This window comes from Rhinolophus sinicus, chromosome 14 (genome assembly GCF_057876585.1).
Source record: "Rhinolophus sinicus isolate RSI-liver-muscle chromosome 14, RSI-T2T, whole genome shotgun sequence".
In the NCBI taxonomy this organism is placed as follows: domain Eukaryota; kingdom Metazoa; phylum Chordata; class Mammalia; order Chiroptera; family Rhinolophidae; genus Rhinolophus; species Rhinolophus sinicus.
Genome location: NC_142514.1, coordinates 31,995,903 through 32,015,757, shown reverse-complemented (window position 1 = coordinate 32,015,757; position 19,855 = coordinate 31,995,903). Strand labels below are relative to the sequence as shown.

The 19,855-nt window shown below is 43.0% G+C and overlaps 1 pseudogene; it reads right to left on the bottom strand.

Moving 5' to 3' along the window:
• Positions 1–12,612: 12,612 nt before the first annotated feature.
• On the bottom strand, positions 12,613–12,985 carry LOC109456859 (small ribosomal subunit protein uS8 pseudogene; annotated as a pseudogene).
• Positions 12,986–19,855: the final 6,870 nt, after the last annotated feature.

Here is a 19,855-nt window from a genome sequence, read left to right as displayed (position 1 = left end):
GACATTCCTCTCTGGCAGGGAGATGCTCTGGGCCGTTCAGTTTCACTTTATTTATTCGGTGATATACAAAGACTTTATAGTACAAGATCTATCCTGGGCCATCTTGGCCCCATACCAGCCCACCCCCTGAATCTGGTGTGGCCTGGTGCCCTGTGGCCACATTCTGCTCTGTGGCTCCACTCTGCCAGCTAAGTCATCAGGTGGAACTTGAGTGAGTCCCCACCAGAGCTCGACCATGTTTATGCTCTTCCCTATCTGTCTTTCCACCTTGAGAACTGGGCCTTGTACATTCTATGGCAGGTTAAATCTAAGCTGGAGAGGAGAGAAACCACTGATTAAGCTGCCTTATACACTGGACTCCTCTGTCCTTCATGCTGAAAATACCTAGTGTGTTCCAATTGGTACTAAAGGGAGGAGGAATTTGTGAAACAGTCACAAACCGTGTACCATCACAACTGATGTGGGACCTCTTGCCAAGAGCTAATGAAAGACAGTGACCTGGTGCAGTGGGAAGCACATGACTTTAGAGTCAGACAGAATTGGGTTCTGCTACTTTCTTGCTGGGTGACCTTGGGAAAATTATTCAACCTCTCTGGGTCTTGATTGCCTCAACTGATAAGTATAATAATAATGTCTATGTCACAGGTTTCTTTTGAGGTCTAAATTTGTTGATCAACGTATATAAAGCCCTAAATCTGGTATATAAAAATATATTTATTGAATGCTTATTATGTAGCAGGCCACGTAGGAATGCTTTATAAGTATAGTATGAACTCATATCACCCTATGAATTGTGTACTTTCATTTTGCTTTAGATGCAAAACAGACTTGAAGAGCTTGAGTAACTTGAGTGACTTGCCCAAAGTCACAGAGCTGGTAAATAGCAGAGCCAGGATTTGGACCCAAGCAATCAGGCTCCGGCTCACACGTACTTAACTACCAACCCATGATGCCATATGGAGTAAGGCTGAATAAAGAACAGCTACTATGATCATAGTAATTTAGTATTAAGTGCTTTTTATATCCATGGTGCTAAGTGTTAATTATTAGCATATTTGGATGCAACGTTTATCCTTTTTGTTTCTATTTTTTCCACAGCCATGGCAACAAAGGGCCTTGTACTCGCTACAGCAGAGTGTCCTGCCTTTGTCCGATCAAGCCTGGTCTCTGTAAACAACAAAAGATGTGGCCACCCAGCTGCCTATCCCTGCCCCCACCAAAGCACCAAGGGCGGTTGAGGACTCTCCGAGTAGACAGAGCTAGGAAAGCAGCAGACAGGTACAGATCAGCAGACCAGGAGCAGGGCTCACAAAAGAGAGGTCATGCTTAATAAACCTGATTAATTTCTTTGAGTGGCAACAATGCAAGCAGACGGGTGAAAGGAGGGACAGTAATTCATTCTGATTCCAAGGCACAGGAGTGCAGCTAAAACCAACATAGAGATTTTGTGGAGATGCTGCTGGGGTCTGGAGGGGTCTGATGAGGCTCAGCCTTGGGGGCAGCCAGAAGGAAACTCAGGGTATTACTCATGGTGACCTAGTGAAGAGGAAACCCCGAGCAGGGACAAAGCCCAACCTGCCTAAGCCATCTAACCAAGACACAACTCTGACCAGGAGACTGGCCTGTTAGTTCTCGTCCAGTGTCTTCCCACCACCTAAATATGATAATAATGTGGATGATATTAAAACAATAATGCTGCATTTATTTGATACTTACTGTGTATAGGGTACTTCCCAGAGAGGAAACTGACGTAGAAAGCTTAAGTAACCTGCCCATTCACACAATTATTAACATACAACTGGAACTCCACCCCCGTCTGCTCTCACAGGCCCTGTGCTGACCCAACTATACTTCCAATCCATTTGTAACTGTTTAATGGTGCGTCTTTTCCACCAGACAGGAAGCCCCTCTGTAGCAGGAATCATAACTGATTCAATCTCTTCTCCTTTAGCCCTCAGTAGATGTTGGCGATGTTGAAGCTTTTCCCTCTGAACACTCTCCCTGGGTGAGCTCATCCATGCTTTTGGCTTCAAGTCCTACCTCCTGGAGGAAGACTTCTAGAGAAGCATTGTGGTTGACTTCCTAACCTCTTTTCCACCCCAAATGATTAGTCTGACCCCATCGTATTAATTCCATCCTTCTTTCCAGTAAGTGGTGGTTTAGGAATGGGGACATGCTCTGGTCCTGCCCAATGAGACTAAGGGGATATTTGCTGGGAGAGTTTCTGGGAAAGGTTTCCTCACTCCTAAGAGAGAGCCACTGGAAGCGACCGTATCTCTTCTTCCTGGGAATGTTGTCAAGTCTGGATATGTCCTGGAACTGCCACAGCTGTTGTGCTAACAGCTGAAGATGGAGCCAACAACAGGGATGGTGGAGTGGAGAGCTGGAAGGAGTCTGCCTTTGATGGCATTCAGTGTGCCAACCCTAGAGGCCACCCTAATGCTGAACCAGGGAAATGAAACAATGCCACGGCTGAAGCCATTGAGAATGGGAGTTCTGATATTTGTAACAGAAAGTATCCTTACTGATACCACCAGGCAGCCTTATGACTTTTGTGGGCCCCTTCCTACAGAACAATTTCTTCTTAAATTATATTTTATGACCACGTTGGCATAAAGATAAATATATTAATATTATATATTAAAACATTTTCTTTGACTTAAAAATAATTTTCTCTTGATTTAAAGGAGATTAAAGCTTTTTTTGTGGATCCCTAAAAGTATTGGGGCACTAATGTGCCTACTGTGCCTAGTAGATAGATTGGCCCTGGATACGACTCCCAAGTGTCCATCTGCTGTCCGCTCCCTTTTGACCTTCAAACCCTCACATCCAGCTGCTTAATGGATAGTTTCCACTTGCGTCTTACCTCAAATTTATATACCTAAAGCTGAACACACAATTTTCTTTGTCCAATGTCCCCTATCTGAGTGAACTATGTACCGCCCAGCTAGTTACACCAGCCAGAGACCTGGGACCTCAACCTCTCCCTTACTTTATGCCCAATCCATCACAAATGTTGTCAATTTACCCTCTTAAATGGCTCTTAAAAGCATTTACTTGTTTCCATCTCCACTCCTATCTCCACTGCTATTGTCCTAATCCATGTTACCAGCATCTCTTGCCTGGATTACTGCCATGGACCCTAATGGTCTCCCTGCATCTCACTCTCCCTGTAATCTTTCATCTACACTGTCCTCAGAAAGATCTTTTCAAACAGCAAACCTGGTCTCATATCTCCCTGGTTAAAACCCGCTGATGGCTTCTGTTGCTCTTGTGACAGAGACTCAAACCTTCAGCGAGGCCTCCGAGGCCCGGCCTAGCCTGCCCCCTGCCTCATCTTGTTCTTCTTTGCTCTTACTCTGTGCTTCAGCCACATGTTCTTCCCTTAGCTCCTCAAATGCCAAGGTTCCCTCCTGCCATAGGACCTTTGTGCATGCTAATCTCCCATTTTCTAATCCTCCTTCAGCTTAAATGTACTTTCTCAAGGAAGCCGTCCTTGACTCCCAGTCTAGGTCAAGTATCACTAACCATATGGCACAGGGCAAGATTCTTAACTGCTTGTTGCTTCTGTTTTCTCATCTGTAAAAGGAAGATGAAAATAATGCCTAACTCATAGGTTTGCTGTGAGAATTAAATAAAATGATGCATGGGAAGCACTGTGGGGTAAGACTGTACAGTGCTCTGCTTGGGCAGTTGTCCCACCCTCTGCCTAGCTTTCTGAATGGGGGAAGTAGTGGAGAGACACCCCTGCCCCCACTAACTCTAGATGGGATGTTGGGGTGAGATAGGTCCTAGAGTGTGAGGGTTTCAAGGTCGAGCATCTACAAGGACACTCAAAGATTTCTAAGTGAGTCAAAGGAAACCAAGGAGCCAATTGTGCTGGGGAATAATTGACAATGCCTGGGGTGGGTGGGGGGTTCAGAGAGAAGGTGTGGGGACGGAGTCCCACAGAGCAGTTTCCAGGCTCTCGGCCTCACATAGAAAGGTGCTGGCTCGGTTATTAGATGGCCATCAGCTGTAATCAGATGGCCATCCACTGTGGCTGGGTGGCCCTCAGCTGTTACCGGTTAGCCATTAACCACTGACATAACTGCTGTGGCTGTGTTAGGGAGTTGGTTGGTTGGCAGACAAGCGGAGGGCGGATTGCGGTTAGCAAGTGTGGTTAGCAAGCAGATTGTGGATTGCGGATCGTGTTGATTCCTATGTCTCACCTGGCCACCAGCGAGACTAGGGTGCAGGAAGACCCCTTGTTGGGGTACTGCAGATGTTTGCTTCTGTGTCTCCAACCCAGCCGCCAGCAAGAATATAGTGGTATGACTCCCCTATCTACGGCTCTGTTGCTGTTCCTTTTTGGCCTCACCACGTCCTGTGTTCTTGTGTGGGGAGTGGGAGCTGAGACCCTGCATGACACAGGGAGAGATCAAGAGAACCCTCAAAGGTCAAGGAGAGAGGAGGTCAGCAGGAGCACACCACATTTCTGTCAAATCTCCTAATGGCCTGGAGCCCCTAGAATGAAGGACACTGTTTGCAATGGAGTCTGTATGTCAGCCGCTCTGGGGCTCCCATCCCCACCCTGTCATTTATGGGTTGGAGGATTGGGAAAGTCACTTCATTTCTTTATGCCTGCTTCTTTATCTATAAAATGGAGCTAATGAACTTGTTTTGCAGGGTTGGTGGGAAAATTAAATGCAACGATACTAGTTTATTCAGGCTGCCATAACAAAGCACCACAGACTAGGTGGCTTAAACAACAAAAATTTATTTTCTGGGGTGGCCGGATAGCTCAGTTGGTTAGAGTGCAAGCTCTGAGCAACAGGGTTGCCGGTTGGATTCCCACATGGACCCGTGAGCTGCACCCTCCGCAACCAGAGTGAAGACAACGACCTGCTGCTGAGCTGCCACTGAGCTCTTGGGCGCTGGATGGCTCAGTTGGTTAGAGCACGATCTCTCAACAACAAGGTTGCGGGTTCGACTCCCACAAGGGATGGTGGGCTGCGCCCCCTGCAACTAAGATTGGACAGCAAGTGGACTTGGAGCTGAGCTGCGCTTTCCACTACTAAGATTGAAAGGACAACAACTTGACTTGGAGCTGGTGGGTCCTGGGAAAAACACACTGTTCCCCAGTAAAGAACTGGACAAAAAAATTTTTTCCCCCTCACAATCCTGGAGGCTAGAAGTCTGAGATCAAGCTTTCTGCAGGGTTGGTTTCTTTAAAGGCCTCTCTCCTTGGCTTGTTGATGGCCATCTTCCTCCAGTGGCTTCACCTGGTCTTTCCCCTGTGTCTGTAGCCTAATCTCCTCTTCTTAAAAGGACTCCAGTAATATTGGATTGGGGCCCACCCATATGACTTAATTTCACCTTAATTCTTTAAAGTCCCTGCCTCCAAATACAGTCACATTCTGAGGTACCGGGAGTTAGGACTTAAACATATGAATTTTGGGGGCATACAATTCAGCCCTTAACAGAGACATAGACTCATGTCAAGTAACCAGCATACAACATGGGCTTAGTAATGCTAATTGCTTTTCCCCCCAATGTGGGAAGAGCAGACAATGTCAGTGCACTCAGCCCCAGAACTCTACAGATAAATACAGCCAGAAGCCTTTTGGCACCTCTGACTTTCCTAAGCACTTGGGCAAGGACTTCCCCTCTTCCTCTCTGCTCCTTGAGGTGGGAATTGTAATAAATCACACCATGTCTGAGAGCAATTGGGAACTCTAGGAGTTAATTTTATTTTTATTAACTTAGCTTAAAAAATTCAAAACATTACCCTGCCAATCACCAAAGCAACTCAACCCTGAGAATATCTGTTTGCAGACTTTGCTAAAATGGACCTATAATTGATCTGAGTAAGGCAGCCCAAGTTCAGCCTACTGACTAATCAGTATTAACCAAGTGTGAGTTTTTGTGCCAGATGCTGTGGAAGACACAAAGAAATCCCGGACACAGTCTCTGCCTCAGGACCCAGAGGCTTTAATTGGTCCTTCAGCTCCTCTCAGGAAGACAATAGAATGTAGCCTCTGATGTGAGCAACAGGAAGGATCAGACAGAACTGGATGTGCCTGTGGGACATCCAAGTGGAGCTTTCCAGTGGTCAGTTGAATGGACATCTGTGAAGCTCCAGAGACTGGTCTGGTGTGGTGATACAGATTTGGCAGTCATTATAATAGAAATGAAGCAGCCCTTTTCCTAACAATCCAGAGAAGAATTTTTTAAAAACCGAAAGAATTGTGTTGTGAGCTAATAGCCACTGTTGCAGCTATTCCACTTGCAGAGGCAGAAATGCAAACCCACAAATGTTGACCAAATGACATCATGCCAGAAAGGTTCTAAAATATGGTTCACAGACCACAGGGAGGCAGCCAGGTTTCTGACAAACAGTATGCTCCATCCTAGAAATATGTTCCAGTCTTGGCTAGCCTTCACTTGGAGAAGCCAATAAAAATTCTAGAAATAAAACAGCAGAAGCAGAAACTGATGATAATGGTAGCTCAGAAAATGAGATTCATTAGATTAAGTCTGAGTCAATTTTGCTGTATATTTCCTGAAGATCTTTTCCAGAAATGAACACCGTTTGTATTTAAGAGTTGAGAAGACATAATGTGTTTAATCAGTCAGCAAACCCGTACCAGGTGCTGGGGATAGTGAAGAGTGAGACGTGAAGTTGTGGCGGCTACATGGGCCATGATGGGGTAAGGGGAGTGTGTGAATTGTTCCTGTCAGAGAGAACAGTGTTTGCTGAGGCACATGTTGATGATAAAGGAATGATTTTCTCTGTGCAGTGGGGGAAAAAAATGCTCTTCAACAGATAATCATGGTTCATTTTCACTTTCAGGAGAAGGACAGCACAGAGATGGTTCTTTTTGTTGATGAAAACAATGCGTAATTTTTGGGAAGGATGAGAAATGGGCAGAGGGAGAGGAGACTAGGAGATGAACAGAACTGCTCTGCCAAAGAAATTAAGAAGTGACAGGAATTTGGAGTTTGGGTGCAGCCTGGGAAAATAGGCCTGGGCAACTTGCAGAGAGTGGAACAGTGAGGAGAAGAAATGAAAAAATGGGAAGACCAGGTCCAAGGAAGAACCTTGAGCAAAAGAGTCATTGTGAGCTAGAGAACAGGAGAATCAGTGATAAGAAGAACGTGAGTCCTTTCCAAGGAATATACGAAACATCCAGACGGCACAGACTTCTGCATTCTGTGGGACAGTGGCTTGAGTAATTTTTATTTGGATATTAAAAAGTAACCAACCTCCACAGGCTGGAGGATTCAGGGTAACAATTGAATTACATCTATTTTGCTACGTTGACATCATATTCTTGTATTTGCAAGTTTTGCCTGCTTTTACTAACTAGCAAACAATACTTTGTTCTTAAATTTCAGCAGCTTGTGGGTTCCATTTTTTATATTTAAAAAATGACTTAAATTAGTGATTTTGTAATTTACATTCTGAATGAAAAATGTTTTAAAACATAATATACAAAATATAATAATCTTGAACAAATAAAATTATACACAATACAAGTTTATGTTCCTGACCCAATAAAAAAGAATTTCATATGTTTAAAAATTTCCCCAAATGTCTACTTAAAAACCACATTCTCTATTATATAAATATTTCTTGGACATTTGCAAGTCTGACCTGTGGGTTGAATCAATTTTCTGATCTAGAGCAAGGGTGTTATAGACAATAGATGAAACAAAATACCTGTTACTGTCTCTGCTTCATTAGTCCTTTAAAGTAGACTGTTCCATCCAGGCCGCATGCTCCAGGAGCTAGAAAACAGTGTGTTCTTCAGATTCTTTATCCCCTGCATTCCCAGTCCAACCTGTCCCTCCTGTTTAATTTGACACACTAGCATTCATTCTCACGTCTCTGGTCCTGGACTCTTGGTTCTGTCTTCCATGTCATGAAATGAGTAAGCAGAATACATCAAGCAGACAGAGTGTTCAGAGCTCAGAATGGAGGGCTAGATTTGAGACATAAATTTGAGTTATTGACATATAGCTAGTTATTAAAAGTATGGGTGTGGATGGAATTGCATAAGGAGAGAAGGTTGAGTGAGAAGAGAAGTGCAATAAAAATATTTAGAATTCAAGTAAAAGAAAATGAATTAGCAATGGAAAAAGAGAAGTAGATGCAGAGATGGGAGATCAACCAGAACAGTGTGTTGCTACCAAAAGATTTTCAAGAAGGAGGGAATGATATTGCTAAGTCATCTGAGTCAGATATTGCTAAGAGATCTAATGAGATGAGCACTGAAAAGTTTCCATTGGATTTAGCAATGTGGAGGTTATTAGCGACCTTGGTGAGAGAAAGTTTGGTGAGGTGACGGGAGTAGAAGCTAGGTTGGAGAGGATCAAAGGGTGAGTGGAATGGAGAAAACAGAGAAAGAATAGAAGACAAATCCTGGTAACACTTGGCTGTTATGGGGAGCAGAGAGATAGGGTAGTACCTCGAAGGGGATATTGGATCAAGGGAGAGATTTCATATTTTATGTGGAGGAGCCTAACCTATGTTCAAGTGTTGATGGAAACAATTCAGAAAAGGTTTTATTAGTTAAGATAACACCAGTTGCTATATAAATCCTCCCTATTATGCATAAAGGTTCAAACATAATAGAAGTTTATGTCTTGATAACATAAAATCTGAAGCAGTCCTCCAAATGGTGATTCAAGGCCTAGACTTCCTCCATCTTCTGGCTCACCCATCTTCAACATTGGCTTTATGATTCCAAGCTTGTCTGCATCAAACTATGAAAGGAAAAGAGCATGGATGATATTCATGGCATGTTTTTATGGGTGTGGCCTAGAAGTAGCATGTACTTTTAGTGCAGATAACACTGGCACAGACATCAGTCACATGGTCATACTTAACTTCCAGGGAGGCTAGGAAATTTAGTCTAGCAGTGTGCCCAGGAGGAAGAGGAAATGGGTTTGGTGAGCAGCTAGCAGTCTCTGCTACAAAGCGAGAAGTCAGAGATACAGGAGATGGGGTGGGGGTGAGAGAAGTGGATAATGGAAAGAGATTTGCTATGAAAATTCTCTCTGTTCTCTTTGAGGCTGAAAGGATTTGGGAGCCTCTGTTACAGTGGTTGATGACCTTTAAATATTTGGCCTTTTTAATACCTAAGGGCAAACATTTGGTCAAATGTTTAATGACATGTAAGTCACTGTCGTGTGGGGGACCCTGCTCACTGTGCCATTTGTCGTGTGGGGTGGCCTGCAGGGTCTCAGGTCCCACTCCCCACATAAGAATGCGGGATGTGGCTAGGCCAAAAAGGAACACCCATGGAGCCATAGGTAGGGGAGTCACACCACTATAGTCTCACTGGAGGCTGGAGTCACACAACCTGCAACCTGCTGTCCGCTTTTCTGCCAACCGACCGATTAACTCTACTGAACCGACTCCCGACTCCCCAGCTCAGCCGCGGCAGTTACATCAGTGGCCAATTGGCTCACTGGCTATAGCTGACGGCTAACTAGCCACAGCCGAAGACGGCCATCTACTACCTGAGTCAGCATCCCTCCATGTGAGGCCGAGAGCGTGGAAACCGCTCTCTGGGACTCTGTCCCCATAGTCATTACATATAATGACGTGTAAGTAAACTTTATTGACTTAAAAGCTGGGCAAAAATCTACATATAAGATTAAAAAACCAAAACCAAAACCAAAACAACCTCTCGAACAAAATTTCACCATGATTTGATGATCTTTAAGACTTTCTGCCTTGCCTGCTTTACTTCCCCCGCTCTTCTCCTGTCTCCTGCGAACCCCCTACTCTGGTTCAAGCCATTGCTTCTCAGTCTAGTTGTGTAGGGACACAGCTCCTGGCCCATGCTGGTATTATGAGCCTTGCGCTCCCCCCCCCACGCGCGCTGAGGCAGTGGGGTTGCTGGTCGTTGGGTGGGGTCAGGTGGGTCTCCGCCACTCACAGCAGCTCTGTGGGGACAGAGCAAGCAACGAGAGCAGTTTCCAGGCTCTCGACCTCACATGGAAGTGTGCCGGCTCGGGTAGTAGATGGCTGTCGGCTGTGGTTGGTTGGCCATCAGCTGTAACCAGTTAGCCATTAGCCACTAATATAACTGCCGTGGCTACAGTAGGGAGGTTGGTTGGTTGGCAGAGAAGCAGAGGGCGAATTGTGGCTAGCAAGTGGGGTTGGTTGGCAGAGAAGTGGACTGCGTATTACGGTTCATGTGGCTCCTGCTTCCTGTATCCCCAACACAGCCGCCAGCGAGAATACAGTCCTATGAACCCCCTATCTATGGCTCCGTGGGTGTTCCTTTTTGGCCTCACCATATCCTGCGTTCTTGTACGAGGAGCAGGAGCTGAGAACCTGCATGAGACCATTGTTCCCTGTTGTAGCTGCAGAACAGAAGCAATGCCTGACACAGGCAAGTGTTCAAAAAGTATTTTTTCGTTTAGTTTTTTTTCAGATTTTTATTAAAGTGAAAGTACAGCTCTCTTACGAAAGGGGGTACTTGAAACTGGGATGCCCCCAAAAAAGTATTTGTTGAGTAAACAAACGAGTGAATAAATCTTTTTACTCATCATAATCATCCAGTTGTTAAAAGCTGTTCCAGTTGCCTAAGTAGGAATAAATACATAACTAACACTATCTGGCAAAAAGAAAAAAAGGGAAGTCTAAATTATGTAGCATTAATCTGACAAAGGCAGTGAACTACTGTATTGTTTGTGTACTCATGTTTACATTTTCTTCACAAAAATACAATTTTTGTTTTACAACAAAATTGTAATCAATTAGGGGTGTGACTGATTCTATGGGTTCAGTCAATATCTGTTCCAGTCTCATTATAGTGTGTCTTCCCGGAATGCTAAGGTTATAAAGTTTAAAACTACTTTTTCCAGACTCCTTTGCTGCTATGGTTCTGAATGAGACTTAGGTTCTATCAATCAAATGCATTCGCCTGGTGCCTGAAAATGAACTGAGTTAAAAGGGGAAAGAGGGAGAGTTTGAGGCATCTATCTTGCTGGTCCTGATGGTTTAGAGGGAAGCAGTTTGGTCTGGACCTGGAGGTGGCATGATTCCAGAGCTTGTGGCTATTAGTGGTTACTGCCTGATTCAGCAGGTAGACTCCTGTTCTTGGCAGGAGGAGCAGCCGCCTTCACAGCCCAGTTCTGCAGTGTGGATTGGAGAGTTGTTCCTGAAAGATCAGCCTACCGTCTGTTTCTTCAGCCCATCTAACAATATAGTAAGCCATTTAATACCTTGCAATAAATCCCTTTCTGTCCAAAGTCATAGTTTTTTATTTCTGCCACTGACCCTAACCAAAGCAAGGGGCTGAAAATTACTATGTAATGGACAAATGATTTACTATATAGATCATTAGACTACAGAGGTACTTTAATATTTATGAAATATCACATACTCTATTGTCTGGGAGATCCAGTTTCAAACAAATATATGTGCTACAACAATCTGTACATTGATTTAAAAAAAAAATCCTACCAAATTTGAATTCTATTGAAGTATACTTGCTGTTTGCGAATGCTATTAGGACTGTGGTTTGCACAAAACAGAATTCTACAGGATTTAATGAAAAGATAAATGAGTTTATATAAGGATACAGATACTCTGTATATAAAACCCAAGAGCAAGGATGCAGCTGGACCTCAGGAATGGCCTGGAGCCAAGGGTTGTAGTGCTATAGAGAACCCAGGAAACCCTCTCTCCACTTCCCACCATTGTTTCTCTCTGAATATCGGCTTCATTCTTTCTTACTACTAACTTTCTCTGCATCCCATTTGACAGGGTGAAAAAAAGGGCTTTAGCTCCACTTATCTATCCTCAAGTTATGAGGACAGACAAACAGACTGAATCAGTAATTTCCTAGACTCAATTCAAGAATGTCAAGGAAAGAGTATGAGTAGCCAGCTTCAGTCACGTGCCCAGTTCAGCTAAGTGTTACAGCTCAAAGGATGCCATTCACCTTATTTTTTTATGCAGAGGGCACCCCCAGAGCACAGCATTCTGTAGAATAGACTGTGAATGATGCCCACTGGAGTTGTACCACCACCCTGAACCAATCAGCTGGAGTCTGGAGTCAGAGTCCCGCTGTGGGAACCTGGCAGTGAGTGCTCTGTTCCTGGAACCATCGTGGGTAGGGGGAGGTGGATATGCAGGAAGGGAAAATAACCATATCTGAGGGAATTATTGGGAGCTCAGGATACAAGCTAACTGATGTCCATTATGAGAACAACATACTGATTTTAAATATATTAGACCAGGGGTAGGTCAACTACAGCCCACAGGTCAAATCTAGCTGTCCCTGGTTTATATAAATACAGGTTTATTGCAACACAGCCACACGCATTTACTTGTGTTGTCAGTGGCTGTTCTTGTTCTACACTGGCAGAGTTGAGCAGTTGCAACAGAGATCATAGAGTTCATATAGTCTGCAATATTTACCATCTGGCCCTTTACAGAAGAAGTTTTTTGACCCCTCTATTAGACCCCTGCTATTTAAAATGAGGTCCACAAGCTAGCAGTCAGCATCACCTGGGAGCTTCTCAGGCCTCCACTTGGAACTACTGAATCAGAACCTTCTTTTTTTCCCCATGGAAGCATTTTATTTGCATGTATGTATTGCATTTCTAGAAAAAGAATCCTAAGATTTCCCTCCTGTGTGCTTTTGTCTTGCTTCTTTGTCCATGATGCTAGCTTACGTTGTCAGTATTATAATGAAATCAAGCTGATCAGACAGGGGCAGATTATTCTGCCACTTTTCTAGATCTTCAGGTTACACATCAAATCTGGGCCTGATTGCTCCTCACTAACCTGCCCATGAGGTTCTCAACAATTTCTCCAACTCTGTGATCATCAATTATTTCAAATTCTCCAGTGTAACCATGCTTCAACATCACAGCTAGATACTGGACGATGACTTCCAAGCATGAAAAGAACCTAGTGTTCGCCTCTCTTATTGACATTGGTGATGCTCTTGAGAGCATCAGCCAAAACATTCATGTGCTACCATCATGATGGCACGGAAAGATGGCAGACAGAACTGCATTTTAACAAGGTCCCGAGGTGATTTGGAGGCACATTAAGGTTTGAGAAGCACTGTATTCAATTCCTCAATGGGGACAATCAATATTATTGAAACTTTCATTTCACAAAGCCCCATTTAGTCTGTGTGACATTAGACTAGAGTGCCACTGTCCCTGGATTTGTAGTGGGGTTTTTTTGGACCGTATCATTACCATCAGCCAGAATCAGCCCACACAAAGCGATACCAACTACAGTTTGTTAAATGCCTACTCATTCATTCTATTACAACAAATATTTGTTGAGGGCATACTCTGTGTCAGGCATTGGACTACAAATGGTGAACGAATTGGCACAGTCTCACCTCTCAGTGTTATGGAGCTTTCACACATCATCTCATTTAATTCTTCCTATAACCTATGAGGTGGATAATTTAATCCCCATGAGGAAACTGAGGCTCAGAGAGGCTAAATGACTTGCTCTAAGTCACATGGCTGGTGAGTGGCAGAGCTGAAAATCGAATTTATATCTATCTGACACCACAGTTTATGCTTTTTTCTATGCAACATTGCTAGACATGATTCTAGGAGATAATAATCTAAATTAGGTCTATAGCCAGAGAGCCAGTGTTTAATAGATAAAAAATAGAGTAATCTTATCTCCCACTTCCCAGATACAGCCAAGATGATATTGCAAGATAGGGGCAGGCTGGAAACTAGAGGAGTCCAGCTCCTCTTCTCAGACCTTCTCTTCAGAAGCGACACACCTGTACTTTTATCTGTGAGAGAGACAGATGATTGTGATTCTATTACTTCTTCCAGACATTGGAATGAGGAATTCACCTGACGTCCTAGGATAGGACAAGAAAAGCACTGCCCTGGGGAGAAAAGGGGTCAGGGTTAATGCTTCTTCCACCGCAGAACTCTCAGGATGAATCCCATTTACTGGGGTCACCCTATCTTTCTGACCTTCCTTCTCAACTGTTCTATACATACCCTCTACGGACCCAGCCTTCCTTCTTTGCCTTACTCCTCATTCCACTGTACTCTCTTGAACTTCAATTCTGCCACCTACAAATATGCCTCTTCTATATACCTATATCCTCAACTGGAGGAAAGAGATGAGGTGGGTATGAGAGGTGGGGGGTCTAGGACACAAGTGCTCGATGGAGAAAGATAATGTGCCAGAAGTGAGGGAAGAGGGATGAGGCTGAAGATGTGGCTAGTTAGGGAAAGCAGGAGGGAAGTGCAGGAATGAAAGGCATAGAGTAAGATGCTCTCTGATGGAGCAGGAGGAAGAAGATGGTAGTGAGAAGCCTGCAAGGATGAGCCCAAAACAACAGAAATGCTATCACCCCCATCCCTATCTCAATAACAGCAACCTTGTGAAATAGGTACTATTATTATCTCCAGTTTATAATGAAGACAACTAAGAAACAGAGGGGTTAGGTAAATTGTTCCAGGTCACATGGCTGTGAGGGGTGGAGCTAAGATTGAAACAAGGAGACTGGCTTTAAAATTCATGCTGCCTCATAAGGGCACCTCACCAAAAAAAATAAGAAATATTTCTCCTTAGGTAGCTCTGGTCCTGGACTAGCCTGCCTTTGTTCATTTCAAACACAGCATTTCCATTTTATTAATATGCAGAAATTAATAAACAATTACTTCAGCTCATCTGCACAACCTAAATCAAAGCATTCAACATAAACAGGGTTTTTTCTTAAAAGAAAAGCTGTCAGAAGTAATATCTAAATCTAATAAATTGTTGGATTTTCTTTTTCCAGCAGATTTCTGGTTTGAAATGAGGAAGAATTTATTCTGCCTTTCTTATAACATCTATGAGCCTTGACTTTAGCACCTGTAAATAGTTCTCAGCCTAAGGGTAATACAGGCACACCTCATTTTACTGAGCTTCACAGATGTTGCATTTTTTATAAATTGAAGGCAAGACCCTCCACCAGCAAAAAGATAATGACTAGCTTTATTGGAAGACTTGCTTTAATAAGGTGATCTGGAACGAACTGTCAATATCTCCAAGGCATGCCTGTACAAGATTTCCTGGGAGGTGGTGAAGATTAATCAACTAAAATGTAAGTAGGACTTTCAACAATTCAGCCCATTCTCAGACATTCAATGAGCAGTTCTGGTGTGTTGGGGCAAGGAGGACGAATAACACGGCATCGATTTTGCGCTGTCCAAAGTGGGCTAGTCAGACTTACAATTAGAAAGGCTCCAGGATAGTATCACAGAGCTAAGAAAGAGCTGGAGCAAAGGGAGTAGAGAGGAAGGAGCTTGAATTGTGCTTGGGGCTTAAGGGAGGTCTTTGTGAAGCTGCATAAGGAAAGCCCTCTGTCTTAGTTTGGGTTCCCCTAAGTAGACTCTGAGATAAACACAAGTAGCTTATTTGAAGGCGAACCCAAGAAGTTTGGTGAGGAAGTAGGAAAGTGAGACAGAAAAGGGAAGAAAGCCAATAAAATGTACATTAACAAGAGGGTTACAGCTCTGGGCAACTGGGGCTCCATCATGCTGGATACCCTCTGAGGGGAGGTGTAGAATGTACCTCAGAATTGTCCCACAAGAGGATGAGGAGCTGAGCTATTTTCCACCACCTGCCATCCCACATTGGCTGAGGATTACTTTAGGGTGCTAATTCCCTGGTACATCAGCCTGCCTCACACGTGGGCTACGAGTCTTGCAGCCAGATAAAGCCTTCAGGTCACAGATGCTGGTTTTTGAGGCATAAGCTGTCCACACTTTTCAGAAGCTGCAGGTGTCTCTGGGTTGGACCAAGGGGATATGGGTCACCGATATCATTTGTTATCCCCTCAATAAATGTTTGAATGAATGAATAACTATGAATCAGAAGATGAAGAAGTAGACATTTCAGCTGGGTCAGGGACCTGAAGCTGAGTGTGGTGGGGCCAGGGTGGCACAGGTAGGACAGGCTGATATAATGGAAAGCTATTTTAGGGTCAGATGAACATAGATTCAAATATTAACTCTATCATTTGCTGAGTGACCTTGAACATAACATTTAAGTTCAGTTTCCTCATTTGTAAAATGAGAATCACAATATCTACTTTATAAGTCTGTTGTCAGGGTTAAATAGAATAGTATCTGTAGAGTTCCTGACACATGGTAGGTGTTCTATACATAGTGACCAGGATTGCAGCAAGCTGTCACAAAATGGCAGCTACAACTGTTAATCCCTGGGAGCAGAACTGGCGTAAGCAAATGTTTAGTTTTGGGGCTGTGTCTAGGGCACAGTGACATGTTTAGCTTGCCTAGAGGCTGGAATATGGGTTGAGGCCTTGCAAGTCTTTAAGACTCATTTCAGATGGTACCCTCTCCTTCACTTCTCACCACTGCCTTTCATCTTTGCTCCCACCACCTACCGACTTTGCTCTTACCAAGGACACCTACCATAATTGAACCATCTGTTTCAAACAGCCCTTTCTCCCTAACTTAAAAAAACACCACGTTATAAAATATTGCTACATGTAAAAGTGAATGGAAAATAAAATAATGAATTCCCAAGTACCCAGCTAAAGAAATGAATTATTACAATACATGAAGTCTTTTTGTATCTCTTTCTTCTCCCAATCTAATTGCTCATTTTTCAGAGTTAACCCCCAGTGTGAATTTAGTAGTTAATATTCCTATATATGTTTTTATAATCTTACTGCATAAATACAGTAGTCCCCTCTTATTCACAGTTTCACTTTACATGGTTTCAGTTACTTGTGGTCAGCCTCGGTCTGAAAATATTAAATGGAAAATTCCAGGAATAAACAATTCATAAGTTTTAAATTGCACGCTGTTCTGAGTGTGGTGAAATCTTGCAGTGTTCAGCTCCATCCCGCCCAGGACACGAGTCATCCCCTGTCCAGTGTATATGCTACCCGCCAGTTAGTAGCCGTCTTTGTTATCAGATCAACTCTCCTGGTATTGCAGTGCTTGTGTTCAAGTAACCCTGGTTTACTTACTGGCCCCAAAGTGCAAGAGTAGTGATGCTGGCAATTCGGATATGCCAAAGAGAAGCCATAAAGTGCTTCCTTTAATTGAAAAGGTGAATGTTCTCAACTTAATAAGGAAAGAAAAATATCATATGCTGAGGTTTCTAAGCTCTACAGTAAGAATGAATCTTCTATCTATGAAATTATGAAGAAGGAAAAAGAAATTGGTGCTAGTTATGCTGTTGCACCTCAGACTGTAAATGCATCTCATTGTGTAGTCATTTCATTATCTCACACTATCAAGAAGAAGAAAGGTGAGCACAGTACAATAAGATATTTTGAGAAAGAGAAACTATTCATATAACTTTTATTACAGTATATTCTTATAATTGTTTTATTTCATTATTATTGTTGTTAATCTCTTTGCCTAATTTATACATTAAACTTTATCAAAGGTATGTACCGGGTTTCCCTGAAAATAAGACCTAGCTGGACAATCAGCTCTAATGCGTCTTTTGGAGCAAAAATTAATATAAGACCTGGTATTATTTTACTATGATATAAGACTGGTTATAATATAGTATAATAAGACTGGGTCTTATATTAATTTTGGCTCCAAAAGACGCATTAGAGCTGATTTCCAGCTAGGTCTTATTTTCGGGGAAACACGGTAGGTATAGGAAAAAGATAGTACATATATAGGGTTCAGTACTATCCATGGTTTCAGGCATTCACTGGGGGTCTTGGACTGTATCTCCCGTGGATAAGGAGGGACTACTGTATACCAAAATAATATATAGTGTTTTTTTACATGTATTCAAACTTTATGTGAATATTACCATACTATATTTATCCTTCTGCAACTTGCTTTTTTCATTCAACATTCTTGTTTTAAGATTTATCTGTGTTGATGTACATTCCTCTAGTTTGGCCATTTTACCTGCTATGTAGCATTCCAAATGTAACCAATACTTTGGACAAACACAACATTTGGGACGTTATTTTAAAGCAGCTTTATTTTTGTTTCCCACTGATTCTTTAAATTTATTCTGCAGAGTTAGTTCTTCCCTTGCTCTTGGATAAAATCTAGGGTAGGCTCGTAACTTTCCTGATTACTCTTAGGTAGTAAAAAGTCTTCTGTTCTCTTTGGTTACAAAATACAGTCTACACAGGCATTTGAATCTGATTCTCTGTGTCTCAGGGTGTTTTGGGAGTTCTTTAGAGACTCCCCTGTTGTAATGGAGATATCTCACTGGCATTTATCTCATGTGGGTGTAAACATCTTTTCCAGTTGGTGTCTAATGACTCCTGCCTTCTTCAGCCCCTGGGCACTGCCATTCTTTCTCTCCTCCAAGGGGTCCATCTTGGATAGGATCTTCAGTGATCCCACAGCAATGCTCTCGTGCATGCGGCTCACTTGTGTATCCTTGGCCCTGACCAACTCTGAGAGGCCCATTCTAACAAGACTTCTACTCTCCTCTTTCCATCTCCAACTCTGTTGTCACGCAGCTGCCTGCCTGTCTGTTCCCTTGTGCCTTCCCCTAAAAAGAAAGAAGAGTCTGTGAGACTAATCCTTTCAGGGACTTTGCTTCACCTTTGTGCTTGCACCTTATGTCTCCTTGCTTGGCCCCAAAGGATGGCTGGCTAGCCAAGGACGGGTAAGATTCTTCAAGAAAGGAACAACCTAAGATAGGCACAGTCACGTGGGGACCACCAGGAGAACTCACGGGGTTGATAGAAGTGGGCACAGACCCCCACCTTCCCCCGTCTAAAGAGAGCTTCTGCCTATGTGGCTATATTCCTTCCCACAACCTGCTTGGGAAGTGATTCTAGATAACATCAGTGTTCCATCTCAGCAAGTTTCAGCATAAAGGTTTTGTCCCTTGGGGAGGTACAGACAACAATTACTAATACATCATGGGACTTTCGGCAGGCAAGGGTGATTGGTTTGAACCAGTTTTCTGGTGTGGTGTATGAGACTCACACGCCATAGAAAAATCAATGCTACTTCCTTGTATGTGCATCAATAAAAGCCACAAGGTGGCCCGATTCGGGGCTCTCAGTCCTTTGAGGCTGTGAGACTTTTGGCCCGTTTCAAAACTTTCTTGATTTCTGTTTCTTTCTTAACTCTTCGCCGCCCCTTCTTGTTCTCTCACAGCCCATGTTGCACTGGACGTGACACAACTCCTAATCCTTTAGTTACCTTCAGTGTGGTATGAAATAAAGAATTGCACCCCGGTTTTCAAAAATCTCATTTGCAAGTATGGTGATTTAAAAAAAAATTTTTTAATTGGGGAATATTGGGAACAGTGTGTTTTTCCAGGACCCATCAGCTCCAAGTCAAGTCGTTGTCCTTCAATCTAGTTGTGGAGAGCGCAGCTCAGCTCCAAGTCCAGTTTCTGTTTTCAATCTTAGTTGCAGGGGGCGCAGCCCACCATCCCATGCAGGTATTGAACCAGCAACCTTGTTGTTAAGCGCTCGTGCTCAAACCAACGGAGCCATCTGGCCGCCCGTTATGGTGATTTTACTTCTTGCTTTGGAATGAGACTAGAGTATAGTAGTTCAATTTTACCATCTGTCGTACATTTGATACTCTAATTTATTTATCCAGTCTCTTCGTGATGGACATTTAGCTTGTTTCCAACTTTCTACTGTCATGACTAATGCTCTAAGGAATAGTCTTGTCTTCTTTTATTCATACCTCCTTGTACACATATACATAAATATGCAATTTTATTTTGCATACATACATACATACATACATATGAGTATAATTGTTTGATCAGACAATATGTGTTTCTTCATTTTTACTAGATATTGTCAAATTGCTCTTCTTGATGGTTTTGTGAGATTTTATTCTCTGCAGCAATGTATGAGAGTTCAATTTCTCCACA